We start from the raw sequence: 15,869 nt of genomic DNA on the forward strand, positions 1-15,869 counted from the left end.
CAACGTTGGTAGGCACCCTCTCTGCTGCTCCTCTTCTGCTGATATTAATTAAATTATTATGTTATAATAAAATGATACATCCAGAATCTCATACTGCAAGAACAGCACGAGAACGATTAGAAACAATTAAAAAATTTCTTCCTGTCAGAGACTCATTTAGAAAAAATCTGCAAGCGCAGCAAGAATCAAAAGTTGAGTACGAAGAAGACACTAAAAAACTATTTAAACCCGTCACTGCAGCTACTAAGAAAGCTGTAGCGGCTGTTGAAAAAGCTATATGGGGAGATATTAAAGAGGAGGATAAGAAGAGGAAAGAGGGTATTTTTCCGGTATTAGAACAAACTGCGGCGCAGGCTGAAAAAATAGCAAGAAGAACTAAACAGACAAAGAAGATTTTACGAGACCTTCCAACTGGCATAGCCGGGAAAATAGCTGCGGCTCAGCCTCCACCTGTTGGTGAGAAAATACTTGAAGGTATTGAAGAACCTCGTACTGAAGTCGCCGATGTGAGAAAAAAACTTGCATCTAAATCCAAACCAGCAGAAGAAAACGTAGAATTAATTGCAAAATTTAACGAAGGAGTTGTCGAGGAAATTAGAAAAATTGAAAGAAAGAGATTACCTGAGATGATATTAGATAATATATCTAATAAATCTAGTATTTTAAAACCCCGTTATGAAAAAGTAAATGATGATAATTTCATTAAATGGATATATCGCGTATATTACAACAAAAAACAAGCTAGAGGTCCAGAATTTGAAAGACTTAAAGAAGAAATAAAAAAACTTTATAGAGAGAGATGGGAACAACTAGAACAAGGAGAGTCCTCCCAGTATCAGCTTCCTCCACCTCTGCAACAAATAGAACAACAACAATCTTCTTCGCCACAGCAAAGGTTGAAGTCGGAAATTAAAAAGACTAAAGAGCTAATTAAATTACTACCCTCGAAGAAAATTTCTGCACCGAAAATGACATTTACACCGACAGGTTCACCACATGGATTTCGAGAAGGTTCACCCCCGGCCACCGCTGAAGTACTTACTCCGGTAATGCAACCACCAGTATTTAAAACACCTCAAGATGAACCTAAAACAGGACGTGGTTTATGTCCTGATAATATCATCAATGACGTGTCACGGTTAGAAGTTCTCATAGGAGGAAAACGTGCTGGAAATAATTCACCAGAAATAACCAATGAAGCAGCTGATATTTGTCGGCGACTATTTCAAGGTGGTATCATGGATATTGGCGTTTACCGAGAACTTATTGATGAGCTCGTTGATGACTAGTTGTTAGATAAATGGTAAATAAAATAAGATGATTGTGCATGATAATCATCGTAAACCCACACAGGTTAGAGCGGTAAACTCACGATTACCAATCTATAGTGTTATTTACGGAAATGGACTTGGTGATGTCATTCGAGGATTATTCACGAGGATAGCTCCAAAAGTAGCACCTGTAGCAAAACAATTATCGATGAAGGCTATTGATATTGTTCGTGATAAAGCTCCTGGTGCAATTGTCAATGTTGCTGGTAAGGCGTTCTCGGCGATCAAAGAAAGACTAGCACGATTATTGCGACGAAAACAACAACCACCGGTGAAACTGGCAAGTACTGAGGTGATGCCTGCAGATGTTAGTAAAATAATAAATCAGGCTGCAAATCAAAAACTAGCGGCGATATCTGAAGAAGCGGAAAAAAATATAACAGCAAATTTAATAGCAGGAAGCGGTTTTCGTCGACGATGATCATCATTTGGAAAAATGGTAACTATAATAAAAATGTTCAGGCGCGAATCAGACCCAGCATTTGATATGGAGGCACCTGTCCTTAAGTACGAGTCAGTACGTGATTATCAGTTTTATTCTTATGACGCAAGACTACCAAATCAGCGGGGGAGAATCGAATTACAGGTTCATGATACAAGTAGATATTTCTTGCCCGCTGGAACGTTTATTGAAGTAGAAGGTATACTTGTAAAGGATGATGATACGGCATATGGTGCCAATCTGCGTGTTGGTTTTGTCAACAACGGAATTATGGCACTGTTTGATAGCGCCACATACATGATTGATGGAAAAAATATTGAATCAATTCAGAAGGATGTTGATGTTGCTACAACAATAATTGGTCTGGCGAGATATTCTGACGACTTTACAAGATCAGCTGGTCCAACAATGATGTTTGCTAAGGATATCACCGACAACGCCAACCATAATCAGTATATCAAGTTACTTTCACCACAGGGTGTTTCTGTTGCTAATCAGGCAGAAGCTGCCAACCCCGATCGTGAAACTAGACCAGCAGGTGATTTTGACATCATAAAAGATATTGCCCCGACTTACAACTTAGGGTTTGCAGCACGCCGATCAGCGCTGTCGGGAAATAATAGAAATTTTTCGTGTGCAATTCCATTATCTCACATCTTTGGATTTTGCAGAAATGTTAGAAAGGTCATCTTTGGAGCTAAACACACAATTGTGCTCGTAAGAAAAGGTGATGATAATGATGCAATCTGGCGAGGTGCTGGTGTTGCTGATGCTGGTAAAGTAGATATAACAAAACTTTCATTGTGGATGCCAGTAATGACTCCATCTATTACTGAGGAACAAAAATTACTATCTTTTATGGATCAAGGAGGTAAATCATTGCTATCATGGTTAACAGTAACCACAGATGCTGCTCAAAGCAGTATTAATGGTTTATTTACATGGCATATAGCATCACAACAGGGTGTTTCTGCACCACGACATATTTTTATTGCATTGCAAAATATTAACCGGATAAATGATCAAGAACAATCACATATGGTATTTGATAACCTTGGAGTTAGTGAAGTATCCTTACGGATAAATGGACATCAAGAACCATCCGAGGATATATTGTTAAATTATGCACAAAATCATGTAGCGCGCGCATATCATCGGTTAATGTCATTCATGGGACGTGATCAAAATATAGATACCGGGTTGCAAATATCACAACTAGATTTTACAGGTCTATATCCGATTTATTATTTTTCATTAGAACATCTTGATTTATCCAAACAATCTGTTGTTGATATACACTTTCGAGCTCATGTTACTAACCCACCAGCTGGTGGTGCCTTTTACAGAGCGATCGCGGTCATACTTAGCGACAAGGCCATGTTACTTGAAGGTGGTAGTGGTCGAATGAGGGTCGTTGATGCACCGGTGGAAAATCTTTAATCGTGTTATTTAGAAAAATATATTTTATATAAAAATGTCGTATAGTCATGTTAATGTTACTCTGACCCCGGGTCAGGTAAAAAAGCTTCAATCAAAAACCGCCAACAAATGCGGAACTAAAATATCACTAAAACGAGATCATATTAGTGGTGGTCCAAACAAATTATCGTTGACAAATAATCAGATTAAACATTTCAATAAAGCCCTAGAATCAAAAACTGGAGTTCAATTCCATCTCTCCCCGAGCGCCATCAAAGACATGGTTAAAACGGGTGGTATATTTCCACTACTTGCGGCCATTCCGGCATTAATAGCTGCAGCTGCTCCAGCCGTAGCAAAAGCGGCCGCGTTAGGTGCTGTTGGAACAGCCGCTGGAATGGCACTAAAGAAAGCAACAGGGCGAGGATACAAAAAAAAGGGGCGCGGTCTAAGATTGCCGGGATCTCGTTGGGGGAGAGGCCTAAGGCTTCCGGGGTCATTTCGTTAGACGTTCCATCATCAAATTTTGATTTACTTGATGCTGCTAAAAAATTAAAAATATCTGCCTTTAGAGGTGTTTTTATGCGAGATCAATTACCGAAACAACCAAACAAACTAGAAACAGGTATTATTAATCTCGACAAACGTTCCGGACCCGGTACTCATTGGGTATCATACGCGGTTGATCCACGTGGAATTGTTTATTTTGATTCGTACGGGTTAGCTCCACCTGTTGAATTTATCAAGTATGTCGCACCACTCCATGCAACAACCTCTGGTTGGAAAGTTTGGTATTCAACGCTACCCACACAAACAATGACAGATCCGCCAATATGCGGCCGTGAAGTAATTAATGTACTCGACGCTATATCAAAATCATCCAGGCCGCCACATAAAGTCGTGCACGATTATACAAGCAACCGATATGTTGCGCGTAAAGCATTTTAAACAACGGATCTTATTATAATGGTTGACATTTACGGAAGATCTTCTACTAGTAAGAAAATAAAATCCGACGTTGATCTGTCAAAGTATGCGACTAAAGATGACCTCATTGATATTATGAACCTTGCTGGAGTTGACCCAGATGAAGTTGTTATTTTTCAAGATCGATATGGTAAACTAAAAACCAGCAATATCAAATGGAATGATATAGTCCGGCGAGTACTCGGTGCAGTTACGGATAATATTCCCGTGTTTACTGACGGTGGTAGAATCAGAGATTCAAGTATGTCACTTAAAACCATCAGAGATGAAATTGCAAAAAGTGTTGCTAATCGCGTGAGAAACACCGGTGACACGATGACAGGTGAACTTAGCATGAACGGGAACAAAATAGTAGCTGTAACAGCTCCAAAATCTGACAACGACGTCGCAAACAAACTATACGTCGACGACGTGGATGGAAAACTATCCACGCTACGGGCCGAGTATGACGTTCACACGGGCGCGTTTACAAGGCTTCGAAGAAATTTTCAGAAAACCGATGATGCCATAAATAAGTTCTTTGGAAATCCTTCCGTCATTGACATGAAACTCGTTGATATCAAAAGTAACCTAGACACGATCAAACGAACACAACTAGACATCGTAGCGGGAATTCCTGAGATTATCAATAAAACCAATCTGATTAAAATTTCAGCTGAAATAACTCCCGGGCATATCACAAACATCGTATGCACGGTATCATCGGGATTTGCAACATGGTCAAAACAAAATAATACCATCAAATATACCGCAACAGTCACTGGCGTGTACAGGTTGTCCGTGTTCAGTGCTGCAAAATTTGAAATATTTACAACGTTTCCATGGCGTCATTCCACAGACAGGTTTTCCGGGGTTGTATCTGTTATATTAAATATCGGAGCCGAGGAAATATTTATTCTGGAAGCAGCTGATAGGACATTAACCGCAACATCTTACTGGTGGTGTTTGGAATTTGTAGCTGAAACACCTCAATTGGTTACTGCATAAAAATATATATGGACGGTGCACAATACAGATACAATCAAGCGCGTGAATGGCAGGCTGCGCTAAAAGATCAAGTCGATCAATATACAGTAAAAGTAAAAAAATATCGACGACGATTGGTTATCGTTGATGTGATTGTTTATTCAGTATCCGCTGTTGTTGCTGGAACCGGTGTAATATTATCAGCGTTGACAACGATGGCACCAGTAGCTGTAACTATCTGTATTTCAGCAGCAACAACTATTGCAGGTGTGCTTGGTATCATCACAAAAAAAATATGTACTTGTACGAACGAAAAATTATCCGATTACAAAATAAAATTACATACAGCGACGGTAGCATACTCGAAATTATCCTCGTTGTTATCAGCGAGTCTCAGTGATGGAATTATATCTGATTTCGAATTTTCAATGATGACCAAAATATACGATGAAGGTATTAAAGATACAAGTATCAATAATGACAGAATTACTCCAGCAGATCGTGACCAACACAACTCCGCCAAAGATAACGATGATCTCGGTAAGTTCAACTAATCCTGAATTTAGTGTTAATTTTCCTACTGCAATTCCAGTAAAAGAAATAGCACTAGCACAATTACGAGTATATTACAGCTGGCCAAATATCAGATCAAAATCATTTAATGGTACACCAGCAAATAATTCGCTCGTATTTACTAACAAGAACAAACCCGATGGAACACCTGACTGGGTTGTTGTTGGAATACCAACCGGCAGTTATGAGATTGAAGAGATCAGTGGGGAATTTGCGCGTAGAATAAAATCAATAACAGGAAAGGAATCAAAAATATCAATAAACGTTCATGAGCCGACGTTGTCCTCGACGGTTGAAATAAACTCGCCTGATTATGCCGTTGATATTTATCAATCTTCAATCAGATCAGTGCTAGGATGGCCTGAAATATCACCACCGATAACACCGATACCACCAGAACCAACTCGGGCTGATTTTATCACAGATGAAGCAAAATTTATGATAGTTCCTGAATATAGAGGTAAATATCCATGGATCCAGACCGGTGGTCTTTCCGTGTTTACAATTACTCCTGATGGTGACGTTCCTAAAATAATAAATAATGTAAGTAATGTTCATTCAGGTGCTAGAGTATATCCACTCGTAGATGAAGAATTTATTAAATCATATTCTGGTCCTGTTAATTTTGAATTTAAACAATCAATCAACAAACTACGAAATTTCTTTACTGATAGCTACAGCGATAACGTAAAACAAAAAATCATTGAGACGATAAAACATCTAAATCAGGTCATATCAGATATTAGATACGTTAATAAAACTATCATTGTGAACATGGTTAGACACGGTGATGAAATTATTGATAATTATAAAGCTAAACCATGGTTTCTCAATCATTACAAAATAACTGAACAACAATTACCAACATTTGTAATACCGGGGATTGATGCTAGAGAACTAGTAAAATTATTAAACGATCTTATCGACGAAAACTTCCCTAAAATACTCGATGCATGGAAAAAACTAGCACCACCGCCAACTGTTCTCAGATATGATAATGATCCACATGGCGGTGGAAGACACGTATCCCCGCGGATCGTTAATATAACACCGACTGTCGCGGTCAATCTGGTTTGTGACGTAATCGATGGCAGCTATCAAATAGATCTCGGAAGATCAAATCAAGCTCAACAAGGATACATCCTATACACGTTCACACCACAAGTTCCCCCTGGAAATTTAATCGTGCAAGAACCAACTAATCCCGTGTATTTACGGTGTCACAATAATATGTTAACACGAATCAATTTTAAACTCACAGACCACCTTAATCGCTTGATTGACATACGTGAAGAAGAGCTTGTAATAAATCTGTATGTAAAGTCGTAAAGACTTCCGTCGTAAGGACTTCCGTCGTAAGGATTTCTGTCTAAGGACTTCCGTCGTAGATCTTCAGAATCAAATTCGATCAACTTAAAAAAATATTTTATTATTACTTGCACAAATTTGTGTTTGGTACAAATTAATCGGCCCAGGCAACTAAAAAAGCTGGTCGATGAAAGTAAAATTAAAATTTCTATCACAAAAAAATAATATTTATTAATTTTCCTGATTTTTACTGAAATTGTACAAATTACTTGATTTTGACTACCAACTACCCCCTCAGAAACATAAAAATGCACGAATTACTCGATTTTGACTACCAACTACCCCGTCAGAAACATAAAAATGCACGAATTACTCGATTTTGACTACCAACTACCCCGTCAAAATCAAGAAAGTTCTAACCTTGTCAAATTGTTCCTAACAAATTTTATTTATTATAAATTAATTTTATTTATTAATAATATTATTTTTACTGAGATTTTTTTTTTTTTTTTTACTAAAATACAACGAAATTGCTCAATTTTCCTGATTTTGACTACCAACTACCCCGTCAAAATCAAGTAGTTCGTGCATTTTTCTTGATTTTAGTAAAAAAAAAATAAATTAATTCAGTAAATAAATAAATTAATTCAGAAATAAATAATTTGTAAAATTAAGAAATTTGTACAATTTTGTTAAATTTCAGTAAAAAAAACAAATCAAATTACTAACCCATCAAATTCAGAAATATTATTTCTGATCAAAGATCTCATCTTCGGAATTACTACTTTGGATCGTTTCACGATCTAACATAATTTTTCTTAATAGTCTTATGCGAGTACTAATCGTTTTCTTTGCCTCATACTCGTGGGATAATAACGACTTAATTCTTTCTACGGCGGTAGAAAGAGGAACGAACTCCTTCACATGATCATCTTCTACGGTAGCTAGCGACTGAAACATTGCCGATTGAATCCGTTTCATGAGCCTGTATTCAGATGATAGTGTGTGTGTCCCCATGGTTTTACGTTCTTGTAAAATCTCAAAGTCAGAAACTATTTTTTCAGGATTAAGTTCATCAGATATATTAATTCCATCTTTTTTTAATTTTTTAATAGCGACAATTACATCATTGATATTTTCATGGTTCATTATATAATATATAAATCTTTAAAATAAAAAAAATATCCCTAGAACACCTATCGAGTGTTTAGCGAGTTCGTCGGGATGTTTCAGGGACAGCACAACCAAGAACTCGTAGCTTGCCACCGCAATCTACCAAGTTCATTAGGCAAATATTCCCTCTACGAGAGCCCTAACCCGCCAAACAACGGTCTAGAGGCCCAAGAGGGAGGACAGCACAACCCTCATTAAACTCGTAGCTTGCCACCGCAATCTACCAAGTTTAGAGGATATACACATAACATATAACTAACTAAGGACAGCACAGTCCTCATTAAACTCGTAGCTTGCCACCGCAATCTACCAAGTTTATCGGACATACATATAACATATATACAATGAATGGTTATATACAATGAATGAAGAGCCCCTATCGAGTGTATTAGCGAGCTCAGATTATGAATGAAACGGTACTAACTAAGGACAGCACAAGGACAGCACAGTCCTCATTAAACTCGTAGCTTGCCACCGCAATCTACCAAGTTTATCGGACATACATATAACATATATACAATGAATGAAGAGCCCCTATCGAGTGTATTAGCGAGCTCAGATTATGAATGAAACGGCACTAACTAAGGACAGTACAAACATGTACGCTCAGCAAAATCACACCCACAATAATTAATCCAGTGGGTGATACGAAAATATGTATCAACCACAAGTCAATATTGTGGTTGTGAATTTGCTGAGCGGGGTGGGTTCTTGCGGTTCCCCCCACTATTATAAAAATCGCAATTATGCGCACCACCGACAAATTGTCAGCCATGGGGATTCGATCCTGGACCGCGAGCGCCACAGTCCAATACCATACTGATCGAGCTATCAAACATTGTTACGAACATATGTTTCGGAAGTTAATATATAGCTAGCTATATAGCTAAGGAACCAATATTTACACTAAACAGCGGTTTCTGAATAATAACAGTTTCTGTATTTAACAGTTTCTGTATTTGTAGCGGTTTCTGGATAATAACAGTTTCTGTATTTATAACAGTTTCTGAATAATAGTTTCTGTATTTGTAGCGGGTTCCTAAGTAGACTGAGAATCAATAATAACAGTTTCTGAATAATAGTTTCTGTATTTGTAGCGGGTTTCCAAAGCAGACCGAAAATCAATAATAACAGTGGCATTAATGCACAACTGCAGGTCGATTACAATGAGTAACGGTTTCTGTTTCACACACAGCTTCCTACGGATCAATAATATTATCATGTGTTGTATGATGGGAAAATATTTAAAAAACATAAATAATACTTCTACGAGTAATTAGTTACGATGTAATTAGTTACGATGTAATTAGTTAAACTGACTAATTACGATCATAAAAAACCAACCATCTACGAAGAAAACTATATATTACAAAGTAATCTCCCTTATGTAATCAAAAATTCAGTAGTGTATGGAGGACCTACTGTGACATAAATTAAAAAATTAATTCAATGTGGTGATGATAGTTAATAATGTGGTGATGATAGTTAATAATGTGGTGATGATAGTTATTGATACTGAAATGTAATTTTCTGCTTATATTTTTTTCGAGAGAGCAGATCTGGTTATATTATCTGTTACTTTTTGTACTGAACGCGAGTTAATATCAAAATATGTCGCAGCCGCGTTCATAGACTGAAACATAATTTCTTTACCGGTTTCTATGTTTGTAGAAATTACCCCCCTCTTTCCGATTGTCTTATATCTTCCTGTATTTCCACGTGTATTATTCTCGCTGTATGTGACAACACGAAGGTTGGATAAATTATTGTTTTGAGTGTCCCCGTCAATATGATCAATAACAAGACCGTCTTTGATCAAACCCTTGTGACACTCGTACGTAAATCTATGACATAGATAATGTTTCTTCCCAACTGTAAATCTAAGATAACCAACATTATTAATACAACCAACTGGTCTCTTCAACTTGCAGTGTCTGATGATACCATTAATATTTGATTCATAGTTTGTTATGACAGGATGTGGGACAAATATATTTTGCTCCATTATAATAATATTATATGTTTAAATCATTGTTTGTCTGAAATCTTGATATATAATCCCTCACGGATTTTATAGCGTTTTCACCGCTATTATTTTTTTTGTCATAATATCTTTTAAGCTCTCTGAACCGTTTCCCGCCACACTTTCCACATAATTCTGTCTTTCCTCGCACTCCAATACCACACCGTAGACATGGTATTGGTCCTAGACTTCCTCGTCGTATGTTTTGTGAGTGCATCCAACAAAATTCCTTTCTACAGGATTTGTTGCATCGATTTACTGAGCCGATCATCAACCATCTACATTGGGACATTGTATATATATATATAATTTTCTTTATTTAAATATTTGTTTTAATTATATGAACGAGTTTGAGAGATTATCCCAAACTAGGCCTGTTAAGTATAAATTCAACCTTGACAGATTATCTTCTGACTTGCCAGTACGAGATCTGGTTGATCCGAAAAATAAAAGTTTGATCTCGAAAATTCACGAAGCCAAGAAGGAATTTTACACGGATGGTGCATCTCATACATGGTCAACCTTCAAGATTATACGCAACACTGTCACGGACGCCACAATGAACGACAAGCGAGCGGCAACTATCATTAACTACATCGCTGAATACGAGGGCAATCAAAAATATTTCTTCAGAGTAAAATTTATTGTATTAACAGAAACAGGTAGTTGGATTATCCGTGACAAATATGATCCTGTCCTTGGCAATAATAAAACTATCATATTAAGTAAAAATTCCAGACCGGGTCTATTGACTGGTATTGATAAACCGTATTATGAACGAGCATATCCTGTAACAGCAGTTATTTATGGAATCTATGAGATAAATAAAAAACCTAACGTTGATAAACTAGCGCCGATGAAATTTTCAAGGTTAAATTGTGTAGCTGAACGAGTAATAGAACACTTTACAAACGCGATGCGTGGAAATGGATTAACTGATTTAAGGCGTGAAAAAATAAACTCGTGGGCTGATTCAGTTAAGGATACCGGTGCTACAATAAAAGATGTTGCTGAGTTAGGAAAAATATTAAAATTTCCAATAACTGTGGCGACAATAACGGGAGAAGTACTGTACCAGTCGAAATATAAATCGAAAGGAGCTCCAATAAATATTATCGATCATAACGCGCACGCATGGACTAACGCGGTAACAATATTTCCACGTGATCGAACTGTTAGATTTTATCCCACAGATATGGGGGCAGATAATTCTGGGGCAGATAGTATGTTTGATTTTATCAACGAAATAAGTAAAACCGATCCTGTATCGGTATGGTTATTTAAAAGTAATGAGGAGGGTGAATTTGATCAGTTTGTCAAACCGAACGGTGAAATATATCGCACAGAATCCCTCCATGACGAGATGAAAAATCTTGCGACGTTTTTACAGTGCAAGCACGCGGAAAATACTGACAAATTACTAACTAATTGTTTTACCGTTCCATCTGTTGCGGCTCATTTCGCCAGAGAACGAAATTCATGGAAACCAACACGATTTGATTTACTCGAGGACGTACGCGCAAGTTGCGTCGAATATGGACATGGCGGATTATGGAATACCAAATACAATTACAATGATGTTATTTCGGTTGATATGGTTGCATGTTATCCAGGAAGTTTTCTGGGATACGGAGATTGTTCTGTGTACTTTGAAAGATTTGGCCACCCTACAAACGAGATGACGCGAGTGGCAATTAATGGACCATTACCTGATTTTGATCTGACTGGATTCGCCTGTATTGAATCGTTCGAGTTTAACGAAAATCTTCACAAGATTTGTTATGTTTGGTTTGGCAGACATTTTTGTGAAAAACGTTGGGCACCTATAGTTTTGTTGCGATATATGCTAGATTGTGCGATACTGACATCGTTGGTGGTCAGTGAGGCAATTATATCATATCATGCACAGACCAAAGTTTGGTTGCCCATGTCAGATTCTGAAGTTATCAGAGAGTTTAAGGATATTTCCGAAGATGATATTCCTAATAAACTCAAAACCGCAAAAGATCTCGGTAGAAAAATTATAGGTAAATTTACTCAAGGTGGTGCATATGATTATAAAAGACATCACGCACGATTAATTTTAGATGATGCCGAGTACGATTTTATAATCGCTGATACAACGGCAAAAAATACGTTTGTAAATCGAGAGAGTGTTTATTTATCCGACGGAACAAAATTAGGTACGATCGTTAGTTACATAAATGACGTATCCCCGCAATATACTCATCTAAGATCTTCCATGTTGGCTTATGTTTCTATAAATTTATTAAAGATGATTAATAGATTTCCTGAGACCGCAGTCAGAGTCGCAACGGACTCGTTTTATATTTCAAGTAAATATTTAGAACCTGTTATGAAATTTACAAGTAATGATGAACGATGGGGTTCGTGGAGAATAAAAAAGGAACTATTACACAATTACACAGAATCAGCAGATGTTCCAATGAGAGATTTTTATCGTGAGGGTAATAAAATATCAGAAATGTCGAAAGCACCATCGTTGAGTGATCCAATAACCAGATATAAGACAGTATATCTCAATGGACCTGGTGGATGCGGCAAAACAACTCGAACGATTAATGTTTTTAGAAATTCAGATATAATCGTGCTGACACCCACACATAGACTTGCACGGGAGATGAAACAGCGGCAAGTACAATCTTGCACGTATCATAGTTTCTTTCGGTGGCGCGGAGATACATGGACTCCTGAACGGATGGGAGAAAAATATATACCTAAAATAATTATTTGGGATGAGATATGCACGGTGTCATTGGATACATTAAAAACGTTTCTTGATTGGTTGTTGACGAAAAATACCGCCATAATAATGTGTGGCGATCATGGTCAACCGCCGCCCTTTGTTGGACCATCTCCACATGATTGGTTAAAAAATTTCGTTGATTATTACGAGGAAATAGATGATGATCATAGAGCTCTTGATGCAAATTTGAAGGAGTTTAAAAAATTAATCAGATTACAATCAAACAAAATTCAGTGTGAAATAATACGTGGAGTGATCTCAGAGACATCAATGAGTGATTTTTTGAACTCATGGAGACCCAACGATTTGATCGTAGCAAGTAGAAAAATAATCAGAGACGCTTTACAACAACAGTTATTTCAACTACATAAAGAACAATATTCAGAACTACCCGTTCCGTTGTGTTATAGACCATCAGATACACGAAAACAGAATATTAATGTTGATATTCCAGGACAGACAGAGTCAAGGAAACAGAATCTCGTATTAAATGATATTGTCGCCGTTGATATCAGTGTGGTCGAAGATGCATTACGCGCTGACAAATCTCCATGGGTGTTGGGATACGCTATGACGATCCACTCGTCTCAGGGATTAACTATTTCTGATACACGAGTCTGGATTGTAGACGATCGCATCGAGTGGTCAAATTTAGTTTATTTGGCGGTATCGAGGGTCAGAAATATATCTCAATTACGTAGAATCATAATTCCTGAAATCGTTGATAAATTTAACATCATCGATGATGATATAATAAGAAAAAAATTAATCGGATACAAACAATCTGACAAAAAAAATAAACGTGACTTTGATCTTGATGTTGAATTTATTATTAAGTTAAAACAGCAGCAGAACAATCATTGCGCATGTTGTAATTGTATAATGTTATGGCGGTATTCGAGTAATGATTCAAGACAATTTACCGTAGATAGAAAAGATAATAGTCGCGGTCATACACGAGAAAATACCATGTTAACCTGTCTTGAGTGTAATCGACGTAGAGGCGCTAGTTAAGTGATCGAAATCACCGGAGTGATCGCGGCGGTAGTTGTGTATCCGCGGCAATTATTTGTAGTTGTTCACGTGTAAATCCACGTTGAGGAGCAGCAGAATCTAATCTGTAGATTGCAGGTCTGGAAACGCCTACATTTCTTCCAGTGGATCTTGTCACGGTAGATATTTTGTGTGTGGTAACACTCCAAATAGGATCAGTTGCTCTCGCTTTACCACCTTCAAGTTCACCAGGCTCATATAAATATCTGACTGTGACATCACCTAATATTTTTTGTTTTCCAGCATCTTTCCGTTGTGTTGGTATATTTTTTTTTGTGACCGCGCTAATGGGTTTCATGTTGGTTGTTCGTGTGATTTCATTATTTAATGCAGCTATCACGTTTGGTAATCTTGCAACCCATTCACGAGATCTTTTATCCTGAATAAATTCCCTCGCGTATTGATATCCAAATAACCGTTCAGCAAGTGTTCGATTAAATCGCTCAACAATTGCTTGATCACGGTGAATTGCAGTATGACCTCGTCGTATTTTGGTATTATGTTGTTTCATCAGCGATGATACTGGACCAAGAAATTCCTTACCAGGATCAACCTGTAGTAGCTGTGGCCATCGTAGACCACCTCGTGGTCCGAGTCCTCGTTGATAAATTCGTTCAAACGCATCGGCTACTTCAGATGATGTTTTTGCTGATAGCGGCTCTGCTTCTTTATATCTACTTGCAACATCAACTACGGTTAGCGCGTATTTGTACGTTTTTCCACGCACAGTATCATGCGGTAAAAACAGAATATCAGCTTGATGAACTTCATTAGGAACACTGACATCGAAATACGAGTACTGAATTTGTTTAGGACGTGGTAGATAAATTTGCCATATTGCTTGTTTAGATAACCACGTTTTAGCAGTAGAATGTTTAACCGATGCTGCATCAGCGAGTTTACCAATTGCTGCTTTGCCTCTCCAGTATCCTCTCGGCGAATAATAAATTGATTCCATTATTAATTACCAGCCCCAATCGCTAATTTACCTTTCATCGAGGATCTTACTAACCAATTAGCTAATGATTCTCTAATATTTTTATTTTTTATAGAATTTAATGAATGAATTAATTTTACATCTGCAATATGCCTGTCTTGTAGATTTTGACTTTTATAAGCTACATCATGAGCATGACAAGCTCGATCAATAGCGTTTATTGGTTCCTCGCCTGGTTTTGGTTGATCTTGATCATCGAACCTGATATCAAGTCTGGTACCAGGACCGCAATAATTATATCCTGGTAGATGTTTTTCCCCACTGTATTTAGCCCATGGAGCACCTGGAAACTTTGACATCAAATTAGCAATATCACCACCACGCTTATTAGGTAAAAACGAAAATTTCTTTCTACCGCATATAGAACATTTTCCACCGTACGCTATTTTTTTATTTTTTGTTATAACCGTAGCTAAATCAACAGTTGGAGTTTTAACTCTACAACGTAAACAATATAAATTCATGTTATAATATATATGGATATAATTGATTTCTCAGCAACTCGGCAGCGAGAGCCAGTTAAGCATCATCCTGCGCTACCGAACTCCATCAGAATGATTATCATAGGACCATCTGGATCGGGTAAGACGCAATTATTACTTAATCTGATAATGAGATGGTTGAAATGGGATAAGTTGTATTTAGTAGCACCATCCGTTGATGATCAACGATGTTATGATGTACTTAAAGATTTCAATGAAAACGCGCGATTACTGGATGAAGATAATGATGTTATAGAGTTTATAACCGATATTGATGAAGCACCATCTGTAGATTCCATAGACGGATTTATTAATAATTTAGTTGTATACGACGATGTGATGCTAGAT

Source organism: Sinohyriopsis cumingii, chromosome 2 (assembly GCF_028554795.1).
Source record: "Sinohyriopsis cumingii isolate HCF-2022 chromosome 2, ASM2855479v2, whole genome shotgun sequence".
Lineage (NCBI taxonomy): Eukaryota > Metazoa > Mollusca > Bivalvia > Unionida > Unionidae > Sinohyriopsis > Sinohyriopsis cumingii.